This window comes from Dromaius novaehollandiae, chromosome 8 (assembly GCF_036370855.1).
Source record: "Dromaius novaehollandiae isolate bDroNov1 chromosome 8, bDroNov1.hap1, whole genome shotgun sequence".
Taxonomy (NCBI): Eukaryota; Metazoa; Chordata; class Aves; order Casuariiformes; family Dromaiidae; genus Dromaius; species Dromaius novaehollandiae.
This window is the reverse complement of record NC_088105.1, coordinates 6926352-6946106: the sequence shown is the minus strand read 5'-3', so window position 1 is coordinate 6946106 and position 19755 is coordinate 6926352.

The following is a 19755-nucleotide window of genomic DNA, read 5'->3' as shown; positions in this document are numbered from 1 at the left end:
ATGCCGAAACATTGCAAATTTCCCACCTCGTCAGCCTTTCCGGTTGAAATGGAGCATAGGAATGAGGCTGGCGCAGGCCGGAGCAGGTAGCTCTGCCTCTCGAGGCAGCATCCTAAGTCCAGCCTGGCAGTAGCGTTAGATTAACTTACTTGACAAATAAATTTGTTCTCACGGGGTTTGCATCTATTATTAAGGGTCCCACGCGTTTCAAGCGAAATTCTTAGATTTGAGGTTTTTTCACATCCAGTTCTCAATGCTGGAAAGTTTTTTTTCGTCGCTCATGCATCCGCCTATTCACAAATTGAAGCGTACTAATGAGCGCTGGCTTCGCTTCGTCACAGGACTTAATAAGCCGTGCACCTAGGCAGATAATTTTTCACAAACCAAAAACAAACGCCTGGGCCGTCCTTTGCTGCGCGATGCAGCCTGGCAGTATGATGAATAGCCATTATTTTGGTATTGATTCGGAAGGATTCAGAGCCGTACGCTTCAAAGGGTTAAATCCTTTCTATCTCCGCAGCAGTCGGAGCTGTGAAGTGTTGGAGTTGCTATAGAAACGGTGCATATTTGATTCTAATGAAACAGAATAAACAACCGCTTTTTATAACTCGGAGTTATAGCAAACACGGCCACCAACTTTGCAGCAAGTTATTGCAAACACTTTTCAGCCGCTTCAAAAAGATCTTCTTTTTCAATCTTAAAGCCAGTGATAAAGAAGGGAGGCAGCTGCCGCTGCGGTTGCTCCCGCTCCGGCGAGGATCCCCCAAGCCCCGGAGGGTCGCGGTGGCCCCGGAGGAGAGCTGAGCACTGCCGAAGCTCGGTGCACCGCTGGCCGGTCTCCCCGTTCGGGAGGTGCCGGCCCTCACCCCGACGCGATGCCCTTATGCTGCCCTTTTGCAGCCATCTCCCAGCCCCGTGGCAGGCAGAGACCTTTAAAAGCTGCTCAGAAAGGTGTGGCCGAGACGGTTGGTTTTTCTTGGAGGAAAAAGCCTTTTTCATTAACACGTGCGTTCTGCAGGAACGGTAATTGGGACTGCTGGCAGGGCACTGAGCAACGTGAATTACCCAGGTGTGGGGATCCAAAACAGATCGGTTTGGACCTTTCCACAGTGCAGAAGAAAGGCAAAATATTCCTTTTGGACCAACTCAGAATCATTAATTTTTCCCCTTCGATTTATCCAGGAACCCCAAATATAAATGCATTTCCCCAGATCCAGTACTAATGGGATAAAACAGTTCTCTGTGTGGACGAGGACATTTTTGTTTGATTGATTACTAATTAAGCCCTACTGAGGTTTTTCCCTGGCAAAAATATCTCGTGTGAACGTGAGTAGGAAGCACTGAACCCAAGTGCTTTGGCTTTAATATTTCCCAGAGCCGTGTCGGCAAAGCAGCCGTGCGCGGGAGCTGCGTGGTACGAACGCGTGTGCAGAAGACCTGCGTGGCCTGAAGCAGCAGATGGGCTCTGCGCGTGGCAGCAGTGACAGGCAAGCTCGCAGCCAAGCCGTCACTCGTACGTCTGCATTTCTAGCACCGTCGTTTTTCAGTTGTATCCCATGCAGTAAGTGCGACTTGCAGGGCCTGAGTTAGAGCAAATTGTCTCCTTCCTTTTTTCTGTCCTGACGCTTTTTGCACCTTTTGCAGAGGAAAAGGAGGTGTCGAACACAGGTGAAACCAAGTACCTTCAAAGGGACTGGGGAATAAATTGCTTGAGAAGTGAGCGGTATTGTTCTTCAGCTTCTCCGTTCGTGCAGAGGTTGGTGGCTTTTGTGCAGGCACGAACTCCTTGAAGGGCTGCCGGTTCCTTCCGGGCAGCTCAGTCCTGGCCGTTCCACGTGTGATAGGGCTGGAGAAGGGGAAGAGAGGCAACTGGGTGAAAATACAGATCTGTTCAGCTGCTTACCTCGCTGCTGTTGCAAATGTAAGAGCTTGCCATGTCGCTTTGCTTTCTGCTTTCTACTACAGCAATATTCCCCTCTTTGCATTCTGGTCGGAGATACCATATACCTGCTCTTAGTTTTAGCTAAGCATCTCCTCCGCTCCTTGGGTGCCCCATCCACGTCGGCTTGCAGCAAGTGCAGCCAACACCTCCGTTTTCAGCCTCCGTTTGAGGGGAAGAGGCAGCGGAAAGGCCGGCGGGCGCAGTGCAGCTCGGGCCGCTGCGGTGGCCAGTGCCCGTGGGAGCTGGTGGCCGGCAGGAGAGCTGGGGACAGCGTGGAGCAGCAGCCGATTGAGCAGAGGCAGAGCTGGAGGAGAGGAGAAGTGGCAGCAAGTAAGGGTGCATTTAAGGAATAAACAAGGCTTTGGGTTTATGGGCAGGAAGAAAGAAAAGCAGCTCCAGGGTGGAAAAATTAGGGGGGATAGGCGGGCTGGATGAAGCTTCGGGATGTACAAAACAGGAGTTCTCGGCTGTGCTGTAAGACGTGGTGGTGGTGGTGGTGGTGGTGGTGGTGGTGATGGTGGTGGTGGTGGTGGTGGTGGTGATGGTGGTGGTGGTGGTGATGATGATGGTGGTGGTGGTGGTGGGGACCTCACCACTTGGGCTTTTAGTCTTCGTGAGGGACTGTCCCCACCTATCAGCTTTCTTCATGTGGCCGTTGGAGACTGTTCCAGGTTTATCTTGGAAAGTCAGCGTATTTGCGTGACCCCCGGGATTGTTAACACCTGCAATGCCTTTGAGGTCACGGCAGGCTTTGAAAGCAACCCCCCTGGATTTGTTTGAGATCGGCCGATGAAAGTTTCCCAGCAGAGATTTTCCTTTCAGCTAGAATCTATTTTCAAGCTGCCTTTTCGTAGCAGTCTTGCAGCTCCTTCCAAGCCACATTTATTTTAGCTTGAAAAGCTTTCAGGTGATGATAGCGCTGCTTGGGAAGGAGATAACAGACTCTGCAATGGCATCAGTGATTCTCAGTTGCCTTTAAACTGTGCGAGGAACCCCCGACCGTATCCTCTGAGCTCTCGTTAAAAGGCCCGAGGTAAGAAAATAAACCAGGTCGCACATTCAAACCTCTGCTTTAGAAGCTTTCATCTTTGACACATCTATATGTGTATTGGATTTGTACCGCCAAAATTGTCGATTTGAGGAAATCTGTCAAATGCTAACACTGGATCCCAGCTGAATTCCGCTGCTGCGCTGGTACGTGGGAATGCCGAGCTGCTGGGAGGGATTGATCTCCCGCTGCTCGTGGCCAAGGCAGCTCCTGCTCGTACCGGAGCAGTACGTCTTTACCGGCATTGCCCTTTGCACAGGGGACGCTTCTGCTGGGTGCGTTACACCGAATGCTGAATATTGCCGGCAACTCTTTGTTGTCCGCTCCGCTCAGCCTCGGTTTCCGGAGGAGAGGAGGAGTCGGTGAAAGAGGGGAGGACCTGCCAGAGCAAGGACTTGGAGCGAGGGACAAGGCCTGCTGCAATGGCAGAGCATCGCCCTTGCTGCCTGCCCGCCGCGTGTGGCTGCTGGGTGCCACACTCACTTTTACGGATTTCTAGCTTTGGTTTGTTTGCGCTGAGTTTACTCTTACGGATTTTTACTTTAACTTTCACAGGCTGCTGGAAAGGCGGTGGCAGATCGTAGCGGTGGGGGATAGGGTTGTCATTCGTGTTTGTTTAAATGCCCAGAGAGCTGGCAGAGAGAAGCGGCGCCAGCAGCAGCTGCAGGAGTTGGGCAGAGTGTAACAACCCCGCGAGCAGGTCCACGGCTGCTTTCCGAAATGGGCATGCGCTCAACTCACTTTTGCAGAGTTTGGGAGCTTTCAAGGCCGATCAGAGGGTACCAGCTCCTGAGGGTCTTCGGGAGCCAGGAGCGCTCTGAGAAGATTGGAGGTATCCAACTCATTCCCTCCTACGCTGTGTCCAGCAGCTTATTTGATGGACTAGCCTTTGCTAGCCTGATCTCTGGGCGGTAAAGCCTGTAAAGGCGTGAAGAGCTCCTGCGAAGTCAGACGTGGCATGGCTTTGTGTGTCCGGATGCCTAGCGCTGGGCACCGAGGCTTTCTCTGCAGGCCACGCAGAGGCCGAGTCCGTCCTCCTAGCAGATACCAGCGTGCGGGGAGGAACAGGCTAGCTAAGGGGGAACCACGTGGACGGCGGTGAGCCAGCCCCCCGCGGGCTGGGCTGCCGGGAGGTGCCTCCAGCGCGGATGCCGCGGCTCCGGCTCTCCTTGCAAGCGGAGGCTCCGCGCACGTGTTTCCCCCGTGGGGAACCTGGGTTTCCCTCAGGGGAAGAGCGGGTGGGAGACCGCTCTGTGCACCTCCTCGACCTGCTGTCTCACCCTCCTCCTTTTTCCTTTTTCCCAGAAAATTGCAAACCGCTAGAGAAATAACCCGTGTCGTGGGTGCGCGTGTACGCCTTCCGCACGTCATACTCCGACTTGAAACTCCTCCGGCGCTTTGGTGAGCACCGCTTTCTGCAATGCCCCCAGAAGCCCGCTGCCGTGCGGGCACGATTTGCATCCTTTCTGAAATAGCTGGCAAGCAGAGGAGCGCCGGGTTGCTGCTGCTACGTTCTTCTGCGGTCTAACTAACCGGCTTTATCTGCACTCAGCTGCAGGTTCGGTGCCTGATGCCGAATGCCTCCCTTCAGGGGAAATTGCGTTCACTGACGAGCGGTTTAATTACCGTTGCTCTTCTGCTGGAGCATGTGAACATGCCACAGCGTCCAATCGGGGTCTCTTCTCGAAAGCTGATGGCTCAGGTCGCGCTCGGCGAGCTGGGCACGGCTACGCGTTCTGCTCTCCCGCTCAGCTGGGCTACGGGGCGGTAAGCAGAAGGAGCAGGAAGACCAGGGATAATTAAAGGGAATAACTTCAACTTCTGCAGCAAGATTCACTTCCCATTGCGCTAATTTTCACTCTGACTGTATCCATGGCCACTTCCATGTTAAATGTTTCGACGCCACTATCTATATCTTTGCAAGCGACAACTTCCCTGCAGCCATCAGGCCTTCAGCACATTTGTCCATACGACTCAACAGCCCACGTCAGGCAGGTTGTGAATGGTAGAAACTAGGACTTAAGATATCCAGTTCCTTTTTCTAACTAAAATACTTTCTCCTGCATAATATTCAATGCTATATTCATTGCATCTTTTTCTTTGCAAATTATCATCTTTATTTCTGTTAAAACTCGTATAAGCATGGATCAATTTATGTAGATAAGACTGATTAAGATGAGCAGTTTGAGTTTCACCTTCAGTGCTTGCACATTAAAGCTCAGAGGATGAGACCCATTAAATGAGAATTAAGTGAACTAGCTGCATTTTATTTTGGTTAATTTTTGGAGCACATATGGTGCATTATGTTTTCATATTATAGATATACCATTTCTGGGTTTGCACATGATGATGAATATTAGTTGTTTTCCCCATCTGGTACGTTATTCTGATCAAGAAAAAGAAATCTGTTATTAGCTACTAAGGTCAGTCTGCTGCTGGAGCAGCTTTCTGTAGGAAGACAGCTTGTATTTTTAATTTAACTTAACCTATTACTTGAGCACCTTATTTTTCTCCCATTAGAGTCACTTGTGGCTTTGTGTATCTCTTTGAAAATATATGACTTAATAACCCCTAAAAAAGATGTGGTTTTTTTCTTAATTTAATCAATGTCTTCTTGCTAATACTGGAAATTTTCACGTTTAATATTCATTAACTGGAGCTGTAAAGAGAAGAACAGGGACGGCAAAGATACTTCTGATCACTTTGTTCACGTGTGATCCATGTACAGGCCACACAACTAATGCATACTGTGCATTTCTCCGTTACGCATCAGATGTGACACCTGCAGCCAATCTGAACAAGTAATTTGTCATTGCGTATAATGGATTTTTTTAGCTTATGTGATTTAAACAATTCATTAGACTTTCAGGTCTTCCTCCCCATTTCCTTCCCCACTCCCACCATAAGAGTGAAGTGAAATTGCCTTTGTCTGTTCAGATGGAAGACAAAGCAAAGTTCTGGGGAAAATTACGGGCAGGAGGAAAATAGGAATGTCTAGTTGAAACAAAACTGTCCAGTTAGTCACTGCACCCGATTCCCCAGCGAGGATGAAGAAGACACTAGCGTGCACAGAACTGGAGCTGATCCTGAATCAATATATCTGCATGGAGGACCTCTTCTTCTAAAAAAGGAGAAAAAGGAAGACCCTGGATGAGATGGGGAAAATGCCCAGCTGCTTTTCAGATGCTTTCTGCTGAATAGCCTTCCAGATTTACCATAAGTCAAGCGATTGGTCTGAGGCATGTTTCGCAGATGGATCAACAGCAGCCCATCTTCAGCTGGACATGTCTGAATCTGCATGGCAGATGGTGCAAATACACTGCCATGGATTTGCTGGATCAGAGAGGTTTTTTTTTTTCCTTTTAATCTGCCATCAGTCTTTTGGCAATGTAGTTCTTGGCAGCAATAGGTGGATAAGGAGTGACAGAGTATCTGGAAATAAGTTAGATTCCTTTGTTGGATTTTTATCAGAGTAGCTTTGAACTGAATTATATCTAATCCTTTTTCTCATATCTTCGGCAATGTGCTGCAATGCTAGGAGCTCATGGATGAGAGATATAACCAGGAAAAAAAGGTGTATTTGCTCTTTGATGTCTCAGTTAATACAATACAATATTATTTTTTTCTCTTATTCTATGGACTATGGAGAAACAAGAAAATAACCATTAAAGAAGTAAATCAGTGAGGATTGCTATACACCTGTGTTTTTTCCATTGGACCTTGAATAGTAGGATCCCCAAACTGTATTTCTAACATCGATACTGACTCTCTGTCTAAAATTGTAAGGCATTTTCTTGAAGCTGGACGCAGAAAACAGTACGGAATTAGAAACGTCAGTGAAGAACGCGTCGTCCTCATATGAAGGGCAAAGAAGTTTTGTATGTAAGAAAGTACATTGACTTCTAATCTACCTGGACAGTAGCTACGTCTGCTCTGCCTGGGGAGAGCGTCCATCTGTTTTCTCCCCAAAGGATAGGTTGTGCTGCCTGTGGGTATCCCGCCCGGTCACCCACCGTGGCATGTTAACTCTGTGGACCTGCTCCGTCGCACGGGGGTCTGCGTGACCCAGAGCCAACATCCCAGGTGTGCTCGAGGCTTTCTTGCAGACTTGTCATCTGCAGTGGCTACGCTCATCCACATAAAACATGGCAGGAGTTTGGGCCGCGATCCTGCTTAAAATTGGCCCTGAACATGCCAAGGGGAAATGTTAGAAAGGCAACGAGAGAAACTGCTTGTTCTGCGACGTTAGTTGTGTCTTCCCTGAACCATGCCATGCTCATGGTTTGGGGATTTGCGTGCATAAGGAGTGCGGCATTAAGCAGATTTTGTTAATTATTCCTCTTCAAATTCAGAGCAACTGAGGGCAGGAAAGGAGAAAACGAGCCCTAAGGAAACATTTGGCCGTTGTCTTCATGATGGTTAGGACAGAGGTGGCACCTTGCACTTTGTGTCACCCAATGCCGCAGCCCTTAAAAGGGCTTGAATGCCTCCTGTTCCCTACGGAGTTTGTCTGTTAAGATGTACTGTTTATTGGTTTCTAAGTGCTCTGGAATTTTTATTGATTTTATTTCTCGCGTTGATCTTGGTTTGGAACATGGCTTCAGCAGCTCGCCTGATAAAAACGAGGTTAGAATTGATAACGGCATGTAAACAGCCTCCGTTTCGCAAGGTGCAACCTGCCGTGGGAGGGAAAGGAGCAGTGCTGCCTGCGTTTAAGATCTCTGAATACTTTTTCCCTACGATGAGGTCTCAGTAGTGTCCCAGTGTCCCTTGTCCCAGTGTCCCAAGCCTAGAGCCTGAGTACAACCCAAACAGGCCACAAATTGAAGGCAGCACTGAATTTATAAAGAAAATTAACATACCTTTTACCTCCTATTTGTTACTGCCGGCATTCATCGAGTCAAAGTTTCTCTGCACACCGAGTCAAACAAACCATGTCTGCTTTTAAAAACATACAGTTATACGATTTAGATGTTTGCAATTATTTTTTGTTTAGGGCGTTTCCTTGCCAGAGGTAAAGATTTATCATCTTTTTATTTTCTAGTTTGGTATTACCCTTTTTTTTTTTTTTTAAAAAGGCTTTAAGAAAATTGGAATTGACACAGCTATCGGTTGCTGGGATTGTTTTTTTTTTAATCTACGGCTCGATGCCTTTCAAACTTCCCAAACGTAGGACAAATCTGGCTGCACATGTGCCTCGCTGAGGGCAGATGGCAGCAGAGGAGCAGCAAACCCATTTTTGCAAGCACCCGCCTTAGAAAATAACCTCCCTCCACCTGCCAAAGGCTGGCTGTTTTGATGGAAAAGTACAAAACTCTAAACCTTGAAAAGCAGTGGAATTTGATTGTTCAGAAATATCAGAAGGCCGTGGCTTAATCGCTCTGTATGTATTATGTGCTTCGATACCACGTATCAATCTTGTTTCTGCCAACTTTGTTTAAAGTAATTGGCGCAATGCGTTTTATTTAGCAAAGCTTAGTATGAATTCAGGGGTAAGCACGACTTTGAGATAATTTTTGTGCTCCTCCTAACACGGCCATCAATTCTCTGCCCCCGGGAGCTGGCGCCTGCTCGGCGCAGGCACGTTACTGACCCCTCGCTGCGCAAAACCCCCTTTTTTTGCACTGCCATTTCACTAACCTTGAGAGGATGCGATTAGTAACAACCGCATCCCTGAGCGGGATCCAAGGATATTGAAGCTATGACAAATTATTCGTTAAGGTTCTTCAATGGAAAGGTTAGCATGATATATTTAAAGGCAGCCAAGGGTTGCAATTATGTTTTAAAATACTGACTGCCGAAGTAAAGGGTGAAGCGTGACGCCTCTCTTAAATGCATAAGCAAGCAAGATGAACAGAAAAGACAACTGGGTAACTGGTTCGGAGCAGCACGGTGAAAATCACAATGATCTGTTTTCCTGGAGGGAAATTCCAGTGTAAGCACCCCGGCAGAAAAACAGACGCGTTTCGAGAGAAAGGATGACTCAGGGTGGAGAATCAGCCACCCATATCTTCTAGAGCCAGATCTGAATTTTGCATATGGACTTGTCCTTTTACAAGAGGTTTGATGGTATCCTTGCAGCAGTGTGACGTATGGAGAGGGCTATGAGACAGCTCTGCTCTGGTGATAATTCTATTTCAGTGTTATGTTTTCTCCTGATTTTTTTCCCATCTCTACATTCAGTTATAAGAAGAAAATAAACTTCCTTCGCCAAACTCTAGCTCTTTTTGTGTGGTATTTGCAGTTAGAAGGCGGCTCAGGAATGTGTCTGAATACTGCAAACTCTTTATTCCAGTATTCGGTACCTGACAATACGCCGTTATGCTTCCCATTCCCATCCAGCTTGGCTGGATTCCTTCAAACTACTTCAGAGCCTTCCTTTTTCTCCAAACTTCTCAAAATAATTGGCAAACTTTGCCACTTTACTGTTTGGCCCTAGTCAGAAAATTAAGCCTATACATTTCTGTCCAAGTATGGAAAATCTTGCGGCTCCCAAGTGTTATGATTTTGCATGATTGAAGTAAACCATTCATTTCTGCTTTTTTACCTCTTCTTGCAAGACTGCTTAGTTTAATGTTCTCTAGAGGACTTCACAAAAGGCTTTTGAAAAACCAAATAAATTGCTTGGACTAATTTTATCCACGATTTGTTGATATTCTCAAGGGGTCCTTTCGGAAGAGAGAGCTCTTCTCTTGGAGAAGCCACACGGGTTTGCCCGCACAGCAGCCTCCGCTTTTGCGTGGGTGGCAGGCTTTGGGGCGCAGGGACTGCCGTCTCTGTTACCCATCACTGGGGGAACGGCCATCACTTAGCCATACGTGGTGCTGGGGTTGACGGGCGTGTTGAGGCATGGGTGGTGCGATGGAAGCACTGCTGTCACTAGTTCTGGTTCTAATGATTATTCTACTAAATCCCAGATACCAAATTAGGCTTTAGATATACCCATAGACAAGTAAAACACCAAAGTGGTTTCTTCTTGCCTGAAAATAGGTGGCCATAACCTGTGTAGCTTCTGCACATGCAGCAAAAGAAGAGTGACGCAAATGGTTTTTTCAGCCTTTTTTCTGCAGTCTGGAGGTTTGCAGTCCTGCAATCAATCTGACCAAAACACTGGAATGATTTCCTAATTACTCCTCTGTCATCTTACAGCTGAGATGATTGCACTTTTCTGTCTGGTTGAGTTTGATTTGCAGATCTGGCAAGCTCCCTTGATGGTCTCTTCCAATCTAATTTATTCTACAGTTGTATGATAGTAGCTTAACAAAATGTATGTCTGCAGCCATTTTAATGTGGTGGTGGTTGTTTCAGCAAGATGCACTAGGAGTGTGTGGGAGTCTCTGGGAGAGAGGACACTCTTCCAAGCATAATCTCTCTTGCTTCCCTTAGAACTGGCTAACTCAATGAGCAATTGCTCAAGCATTTCATTTATATTTGCATCCTGTTTGGAGCAATTAAAATATCTCTTAAAATCTTTTTCCGTTCACTTTGCAATTAGGGCACCACGCAAGTAATCTTAAAGCCACATTTAAAGAGACTTGACAGAAAGCAATGTCTACTTTGTGCTGTGAGATTCTTGAGTAAAAACAAAATGCTTGGGACCCTCTTGTTAGGCGCTAATGGCCAAATTACAGAGCCAGGAAATTGCTGCCAAATAAACGTGCCAAATGATCCATCCCTCCCAGAAGGAAGTACGTTTTTTTCCTGAAGGGGTGACTACCTTGAGCAAAGAGAGAGGCTGTGCTGTTTTCATCTTGTGGACTCTAAATATTTATCCAGCTATGCCAGCAAGAAGACAGCAATTCCTCTTAATGGAGTCCTGCATTGTTGGGAATTCATGACGGCAGTATATATTCCCCGTATGGATCATTTTCCTGGAACATACGTTGATTTGATGTGACCAAATTAACCAAGAACACTTTCCCAGTTGCCTCCTGTCCAGAGCAAGTTCGAGGCCCTTTCTGGCTTAGATGCGGATTTTCAAGGGCCAGCTTGCAGGAATGCTGTCTGCATAGTAGTGGACACTAGCAAAATGTGTAATCCTCTTTCAGCCTGTTCTTTTTACTGCTTTTTTACTCTTAAGGATAAAGTTGGCCTGCTTTGAAAGAAGTATCTCCAACCATGCAGACTGCCTTCAGCTTCTCTGATGCATCATGTGATGCATCCATCAGATGCATTCGGGTCCGACAGAATTTGTCTTTTATGGAAGACTCCTCTTCTTTGACTTGTGCTCTTTCCCTAGGACCACCGTGCTAAAGCTGCTAGTCTCCTTCTTGGCACATCTGTGGCTTTACTCACCTAGCGACAGTTTGCAGGTAGTGTAATTTGTCCTTCGATGGGCAGGATGTGACCTGGTCGTTAGAGAAGACAGAAAAGGATGTTCTTTGCAAGCCAACTTTGCAAGTACTAGTCATGCAGTGTTTGCCGAGCTGCCCTCCACTGCTCAAACAGAGGCAAGGGAAGTTTCTTGTAATAGGCAATTTTATCTTACATGACTTTATGTTGTTGAGTTAGGAGATGTGATATAATAAATTCTTAATCTCATTTATAAGTATCAAAGAGTTCTAGACCACTCTTGTTGCCTGATTAATATACTGCTGAGAAATTAATTAAATTGGAAAGAGTATCAATGAGGGGTAACATTCATTTTTGCTATAGTAGCTGTGATACAGATCACTGGCAGAAAAAATACCGTAGAAGTTATTTTATCTGTTGTGTTCGTGGCTAATGGAAAACAACATATAGAAAATTTGAAGCTTAGCCTAGCATGGCAATGAATGATCCACAACACCTACGTAAAGATGCAGTGGTCACCAGACTTTCATTTTCTTGTACCATTAAACAAATAAATGATTGTTCCCTTTTGGGGGTTTGTATTGGAATAATTTCAGATAATATCGTGGCTTATTTAAAAAGACAATATCTTGGTTCATTGAAAAATTTAAATAAACAGCATCTTTGTTTGTTAGGAGTGTTTCTATTTTCAAAATGTCAATATAAATAGTTTTGCATAACCAAATTTCCAGAACAGAAGTCATAACAGTTATGGAAATTCTGTACAAGGCATTTCTCTGTAGCCCTGTATTGAATGTGATACTTTAAATATGATATTAATTTTTAAAAATGCTTTCTTTTTTTCTCAGTAACCTGTATCTTACGGGCAAGTTGCTATAACGTCAACTTAAATTACAATTGCAGTTCCCTTACCGTCCTTTGTGAATTTCCCACTGCTGAAGTTTGGTTGAAGAATTATTAATATAGCAGAGATTAACAATCAAAACATGTTACATTTCTGCTCATATACAAATACGAAATTAAGCAGCTGGTAAGTTTTCATCCATTGTACCCAATTTGGAAATGTCAAGTATTTTGTGCAGTACCAGTTAACTCCCGTAGACTCTTATACATATTCTAATACATCTTTGGACACAATAAGGACATTGTTCACCCCCAGAGGATGGCATTTTCATTTCAAAACTGGCGGTTAGATTTGGAGAATATTCTGCTGCTATTACACACACACATACACACACACACACACACACACACACACACACACTCACACACACACTCCTCTTTTGAATAAAAAAAGGATGCCATTTTTGTAGTTGTAGTAGTTTAGCCCTCTTCATGCTCAACTCAAGTATTTATATTATTTTTGTTTTCTATGGTTTTGCTCAATTATTTTAATATTTGGGGTATTTTTAGCTTTTCTTTTGTATGTGATGCTACATGGTTTTGTGAGCGAGCAGAGTGAAGACAGAGTGCATTAAACTTCTATATAATGGGTTTGCATTTTTGAGAGGTTAGAAGATGTATTTCAGTGGTCTTTTTGTTTTAGTAAGATGTATTTCAGTGACATTTTCTTCCACGAAGAATTGTAATTAAAGAAAATCATTTAAAAATGCACGGGCTCATACTGGTTCAGAGCAATTAGGCTAGGTAATTAGAAGCATGATAAAAGGGCTGCATGGGGAAAGGAATTTAAACCCTCATTGAACTGTTACATCAAAAAGTGAATAAGAAAAAGAGTAAATTAAAAGTAGGGCTTATAGCTGGTAGGCAAAAGATAAAGCCAATTATTCTGGAAAAAGGAGTGCATGCTTGTTTATCTAGACTTACTATTCATCACAGGTAATAACGTTCCAGAATATGCGGGTAGTAAACTCTTGCTGCTCATTTCACTTCTTGGTACCAAGTTAGGGTCTCATCCCGTTAGCCGGCGAGCGCTGTATCAGCCCGGCTCGGGACCGGTTCCCCGACGGATATCCTGCTGCGTACGAGGTAGAGCGCATGCTTTCCCCAAACAAATGTATGAAACCAGGCTGAACAGCAGCGAGGCTCATTGACATGATTAGAGACTGCACAACTGGGCAGTGATTTCGAAATGGATGGGAAGTAGGACTGCAAAGTGAATTGGATTTCTTTTTTTTTTTCAAGTGAGCAACGATTTTTACAGTGGTTTCTAAGCATGTGTTAAACGCTAAGAGAATTTAAAGGAAATGAACAGTCATACAACTGGGTGAGTTTCTAGTATCTGATAAGGTCTGAGTTTACACTGAAGTTTTTCCTTCGATGGGACATTAGTGACGTGTCTGCCTCTAACCCACCAAGGTACGGCCAGCACAATGCTGGAGTGCTTTGAAAGCCACTTCGTCATTTCTTCCCTCTATATGATATGACCCAATAATCTTTCTTTCCCTTTGCTTCCTTTTGCTTCCTTTCCTTTTCTTTTTCCTTTCCTTTCCTGTCCTGTCCTTTCTGTCCTTTCTTTCCGTCTCGTCTCGTCTCTCGTCTCTCGTCTCTCGTCTCTCGTCTCTCGTCTCTCGTCTCTCGTCTCGTCTCGTCTTGTCTCGTCTCGTCTCGTCTCTCTTCTTTCTCTCTTCTCTCCCGTTCCCCTTTCTTTTCTTCAAGGAAGGGTCTATGGCAAAGCACAACAGTGTGTTAAATCCCGGTTCATTCCTTGGTCTTGCTTCATTTCTTGATTCTTACGGATTAGGCAAAATTGCTTCATCTCCCCGCGCAGTAGCTCCTCGTTTTCCAGTAGGCGTGAGGAACACCGCTTCCTTCTCCGCGTGCACTGAGAGTCCGTTTCGGATGGTGGGATCCTCGGGCAATTGCTGTGTGTTTGTACGATGACGGGCACAGCGGGGCCTCAGTCCCTTTAGGTCTGTCTTTAATAACACCAGTAATAATAGCAGTAAGGGGAAAAGAGACTGCGGGGAGCGCTGACGCGGTTGTAACACAGCAACAGCATTTCGGTGGGCACACGGTACACGGCCGAGCCTGCCGGATTCGCCCGTTACAACTCCGAGCACAGTTATGCAAAGACCTTGATTCTCTGCGAGAAGCCGGGAAAACTCCGGCGTGACATTCATACGGAGCTCCTGGAAGGAGGGGAACAAATTGTCCTGCCGCAGCAAGCAGGACCACCAGGTCAACCCTCCGCGTCAGCGCTGGGGAGGCGCCTGAGGCCCTGGGACCTGTGGAGAGGACGGCAGTGTGATTTAACGGATTTGTAACTCGGGTGTTTGCTTGTTACTGCCCTCTGAAGCGGCCATTAGAAAAGAGGTGTAAGTCTCCCCGGGTTCATTTGTGGTTAATTAATACTCAGATACCCTTTTATCAGCACACCATAACAGAGTTTGACAGGAAAAGACATTTAGAAATTTTGATTTAATGAGGAGACATACTTTTGCTTTAACGACTGCGAACGGTTGGATTATTTAAATAAAAATTGATCCAAAACTATAATAAAAATCTCTTCTCTGTAACAACGCTATCAACAAGTGTTGCCATGCTAATCAACTTACTAGTAAACCAGCAATAAAGCAGCTTAATTGCGCTCCTTATAGTGTCGTGGATTTGAAGGCCAGAAAGCACCTTTGCGACAACCTGCTCTAGCCAACCCGGGCCACCCAAGTTCCTATCGTAACTCTTCTGTCAGGCCTCTAATTGCATTGGAGATGGAGGAGCTAATTTAAAAGCCCGGGAGGCAACCTGAGCTGCGGCAATCCAGTGCGAGGGTTAGAGGTGTTTTTCCACGGGAGCTGGAAAATCTCCCAGGCCTCAGATGGTAGGTGCCGGCAATGCTTTGCTTCATCCTCGCACGAGCCGCGTCCCTGGCATCGAATTGGGAACCAGAGTGCTTTTAATCCGGGATAAATAATGTCTATGCCAATGGCAGTAACTTTAATGAGTCCTAGGAGGGATTCTTTAAAAGAAAGCTACTGCTGTTTTTCAAAGAAATTACTTTGAAGTGTGGAGGCTATTTCAGTAAAAAATGAATTTTTGACTTCAGAGATGGAGGAAGCAACGTCAGTAAGTGGAAGGAGCAGGCGGGGCTTTCCTTGCATTTGCCTGCATGTTTCTTAGCCTCTGCTGCTTTCTGTTAGTTTGTAAGACTAGTTAGAAGGATCAGTTTAAAAGCTTCTATCTGGTTTCTAATAACAGTCTGACTTTTTCCCACTCAAAGCATAATTCACTGGCATTTGGAGCAATAGTACTAGAATGTGATTAAACACCCCCCCCCCCCCATATGTAGGAGGGCGACTTTTGTTTTTTGCATTTCCCTGACTTCCCTGCTCTCTCTGTACGTGTTTATTCTCTGCTGGGGCGAGTCTAGCTCTGATGACGAGTTTGCTGTCAAAACAACCAGGCAGTGGTGTCTCATTTTATTTGCAGAGCAATAGAGCAAATTTTCCCCCGTCCGCCCCATAACATATACTTCATTTCTGACCTAAAGGGTCGCCGACCCGGCGAGAGCACGTTGCATGTCCTCGGCACAGACTTGCTTGCCGTGACAGTGGAGCTCTACGGGAGGAAACACAGGAGCTCAACATTTTACTAAGGTCATCAAGCAGCCGCTAGGTATCCGATACTTGAGCTACTACTGATTTAGGATGGGTTTGAACCGGTGCCCTCAGGGCAAAACCTACTGTCAAGCTCTCTGAGCAATCTGTTGTTTTGCTTTGGTTTGTTTGCTCCCTGCTTTCTCACTTTAGTGACAACTCATGAATAAGGAAAAGAAATGGAGGAAGTGAAAGATCCTCCTGGATCTACAGGAGGACAGAAGGTACTTGAAGGTTTTTTTTTTTCCTTCCCAGAAAGTCTGAAGAGACTAAGAGAAGCTAAATGCTCTGAGCAGACTTGCTGTTAAATGACTCACACTCTCTCCACCATCCTCCCAAAAAGTCAGAGAAGGTGATTTAAAATAAGTTCATTGTCATAGGAAACTGTAATCTTTTTCATAAAATGCTTTCCCCCTTCTCCTGATGTTCTGCTGTGAGCAAGCGCTCAGCTGGCAGGAGCTAGCGCTTCTGCTGCAATGAACACGGAATGGGTAGAACCAGCTGGAAATTGGCTTCTTTACTGTAGGCAGGAGACTCGCCCGTAGCAAACTCCAGTTTATGATATCTAATTAAACTGTGGGACAGAATTCTTCCATCTCAGTCGCAGACACTGGAAATCTTCCTCTGAAGGCCCAGGCACACAGGAGAGGAGAACTGAGGAGTCAGTAAATCAAGATGAAAGCCAGTAGTTGGGTTAACAGTTGTCGTGACTGGAAAAGACAGACATCATCCCCCCGAAAGAAGGTTGATTCCTGAGACAAGGTGAGGACACACGAGCATACAGAGATGATGCAGCCAGTCAGACAGGCTTTAAGGCGACTAAGTTATGGCAGAGATGGTCCTCACTGTGCACTCAGAGGAAGAATAATTTCTCTTTTAGGCATCCTCTCCATCGGACCCACCATCTGTGTCAGTACGAGCCGCCGTTGCAGGTCGGGATGTTTTTGTGTTTGCCTACAGGGCGAAATCCTGACACCACTGACTCCAGGGGCTTGGGGATACCGCTCGGCACCCTCGGTCCTCTTCAGGCTAGATGGAGCCTTATGTCTCCGTAAGAAATATAAAAAGATGGGAAAAAAGATGGAGTCTTATGTCATGAGGTCCTTTGGATGGATTGATTTCTAGCATCGGTTTATTTATTGCTATCGGCCAAAGTTCTAACATCTACACTGAAGAACCCCAGCATAGACATCAACAGTAGGAGCTGGAGGTATCTGGCACTTCTGCAAGTTCTCCCATTTTTTGCTAGTTGTAAGACCCATCGCAGCTGCTTGCCTTGTTTCCGTTCAAATTTAGATCTATTGGCAAGCGACACGTTCACCTCTTGCCTTCTAAACTTCCACTCGGTGACTTATAGTATGTTAATTTTGAACTATCCTGCTGAGCAGAAACATTCATAATAAATATGATACAGAATAAATGTGTTAAATTTTATTTTTACTGTAGTGTTAAATTACGCTTTTATAGCTCTGATATCTGCTGTTTCGTGAAGAAAATTTAAATTTACAAGGAAGGTACTTAAGAGTGCAGAACGCACTCTATAGTGACAACGTTTTTTTTCCTGCCCTGATACTCTCTCGTTTAATTACATTTGCAGTGATATTTCAATATAGGGTTGGCTCGCAGATCTGCTGTGCTGCTGCTACTGCAGGGTGGCTTTCCGTTCACGAGAAATACAGTTTGGGTTTCATTATACTGCGTAGTTTACCCTCAATATTGTGGCCTAGTAAATAAGACGCGTATTTTCTCATTCTCAGTTTCTGTCTTCTTTAAAACAGCTGGTGAGAAACTCTGTTCCAAGCCGTGGTGCAGGTGAGCTGAGTCTGAGGGCTGGCTGTTGCATATGCCCCTCACACTGCTCCCTTTCCCTTGGACTGAGATATTAGGACAAGCTGTTGTAAATCTGCATTTGCTCATCTTGACCAAGAGAAATAAGAGTCTAAAAGAACTGCCATTAGAGAATTTGAAGCCGTCTTGCTCAGCCAGCACGCACGCTTTGCGTTTGGAGAAGCGCCGTTTGCTGGTTTATTTTTGAGGGCCTAGCATCAGCGTGGAGGGCTGGTGGTTCCCCTGGACGAGCGTTTGGGGAGAGGAGGGGGTCGGCTTGCTTCTGGGGGTGCCCGCAGGGGCGGCCTTTGGGAAGGGAGGCTCTTCAGGCCACCGATGGGATGTTTCAACCTAGGAAAATGCGACTTGCAGTCACGCTGTGCCTGGCACAAGGGGAACTGCTGCGTATTGGGAATTTTGGTACAGTGGATTTCCTGGGGAAGTTGCTGAGCTCTTAAAAGTAGGGCTTTCGGCGATCGCAAAATTCTGGCGCATGCAGAACCAATAAATCAAATGCAAATGTCTGTAGCATTTTAGCATAAACTGATGTGCCTGTTAGCACCTGCTACATTTATAAAGTCTGGTCCTCTGAGTAATATGTTGATATACTAAAATTATTAGCATCCTTTACAGGCTGGACAGTTCAAGTGCACTTAGCCTGGGAATTGCACTGAAGGGCAGAATTAGTCCTGTATGTGTGTTCAGAGCATGTGTTGTATAGTACTATATAATGTATAGGTTAGACTCCTTCCAGCGATGATGCCTTATCTCAGCAGGACAGACCTGTGAGCTCCTGAGGATTTTTTACATATATAAATCAAATTTTCAAGGACATCCCTTGAGCTAAGCAAGGTACCATACAAACATTACCCTACACATAAGGTATCATTATGTCTCGCTGTGGTTTAGTGTGAAGCATGACAAAATGTGCCAGCCTAAGGACACCTTGTCAAGCCTCCGGTGCCCTTCTGCAAAGGAAATACTCTGTTGATCAATGGCTGCTAAGAGCAGCGCTCTTAACAGAGATTTGTCAGTCTGAAGGATGTGCGCATGCGTGTGCGTGTTCTTTCATTACCGATCCCCCGTTTTAAAGCATGTTAGAAATGAAAAAGCGTTCCTTTATAGTACTACGTCAAAAAGTGTCAAGTAAGGAGTTTGGAAAATTACGCTTTTCCTGTCTTTGTCTGGAAGGCATTCAGAAAAAGTTGCAAGTGCACCTTTGCTGGTACGTGGAGAGAAGAGCTAATCAGCGCAGCCGTGAGCCGAAGCGGGACAAATGACGTCCCGACGTATTTGGAGCCAGGACATAGGAGGACTTTTCCCCCAAATGGCAGAGTGCTGACCCTCCAGTTAGTTATACGCTATCGGTTTCCCTTCTCTGCTTTTCTCCAGGTAAGAGTATTCAGAGAGTGTTTTCTTCTTTGGCATGGATTGCTTTTAATTACATGTGATTAAAAAGAAAATCTGCTGACTGTCTTCAGAAGACATTAATAATTTTGCAGCTTGTGGGAATGTATATCTGAACCAGTTGTCTCCGCCTTAGCATCGATACAGGATTTTTTTGTTGCTATGATCTGAAATTTTGAGATCTTGTTTTAAATATATATATCAACACTCTGTTTACGACCCCTGCAAAAGCTGAGCTGGTGTTACGCTGGCTGGGCTTTTAACAAATTCAGGTATTTCATAGATATTAGCAACTGCCTGCGTGCAGAGCTAGCCCAAACGCAAAACTCTCTCAGCTGTGGCTGCAGAGTAGCAGCCTACCCATGGTATACATGAATCTAGCTAGTCATTAAGTGATATAGGTCAAGCTATGAGAGATTCCTATGACAATTATTTCCTGCTGCAGTTTCCTTATTACTGCTAAACAAACCACCTACAATACTTCAGCTCATTTTCAGTTGTGCATTCAAAGCTGCGGGGCCATGTGCAACACATGCTCAGCATTTCTCATTTTCACCTGATGTATTATTTCGGTGTGCGAGTTTTCTCCCGCGCTGAGATTTGGAAGTTGTACTCCAGTACGTACATGCCCGGCCGCCCAGAAATAATTGTTATAGTCAGCTGTCGGCAGCTATCGCCTGTTC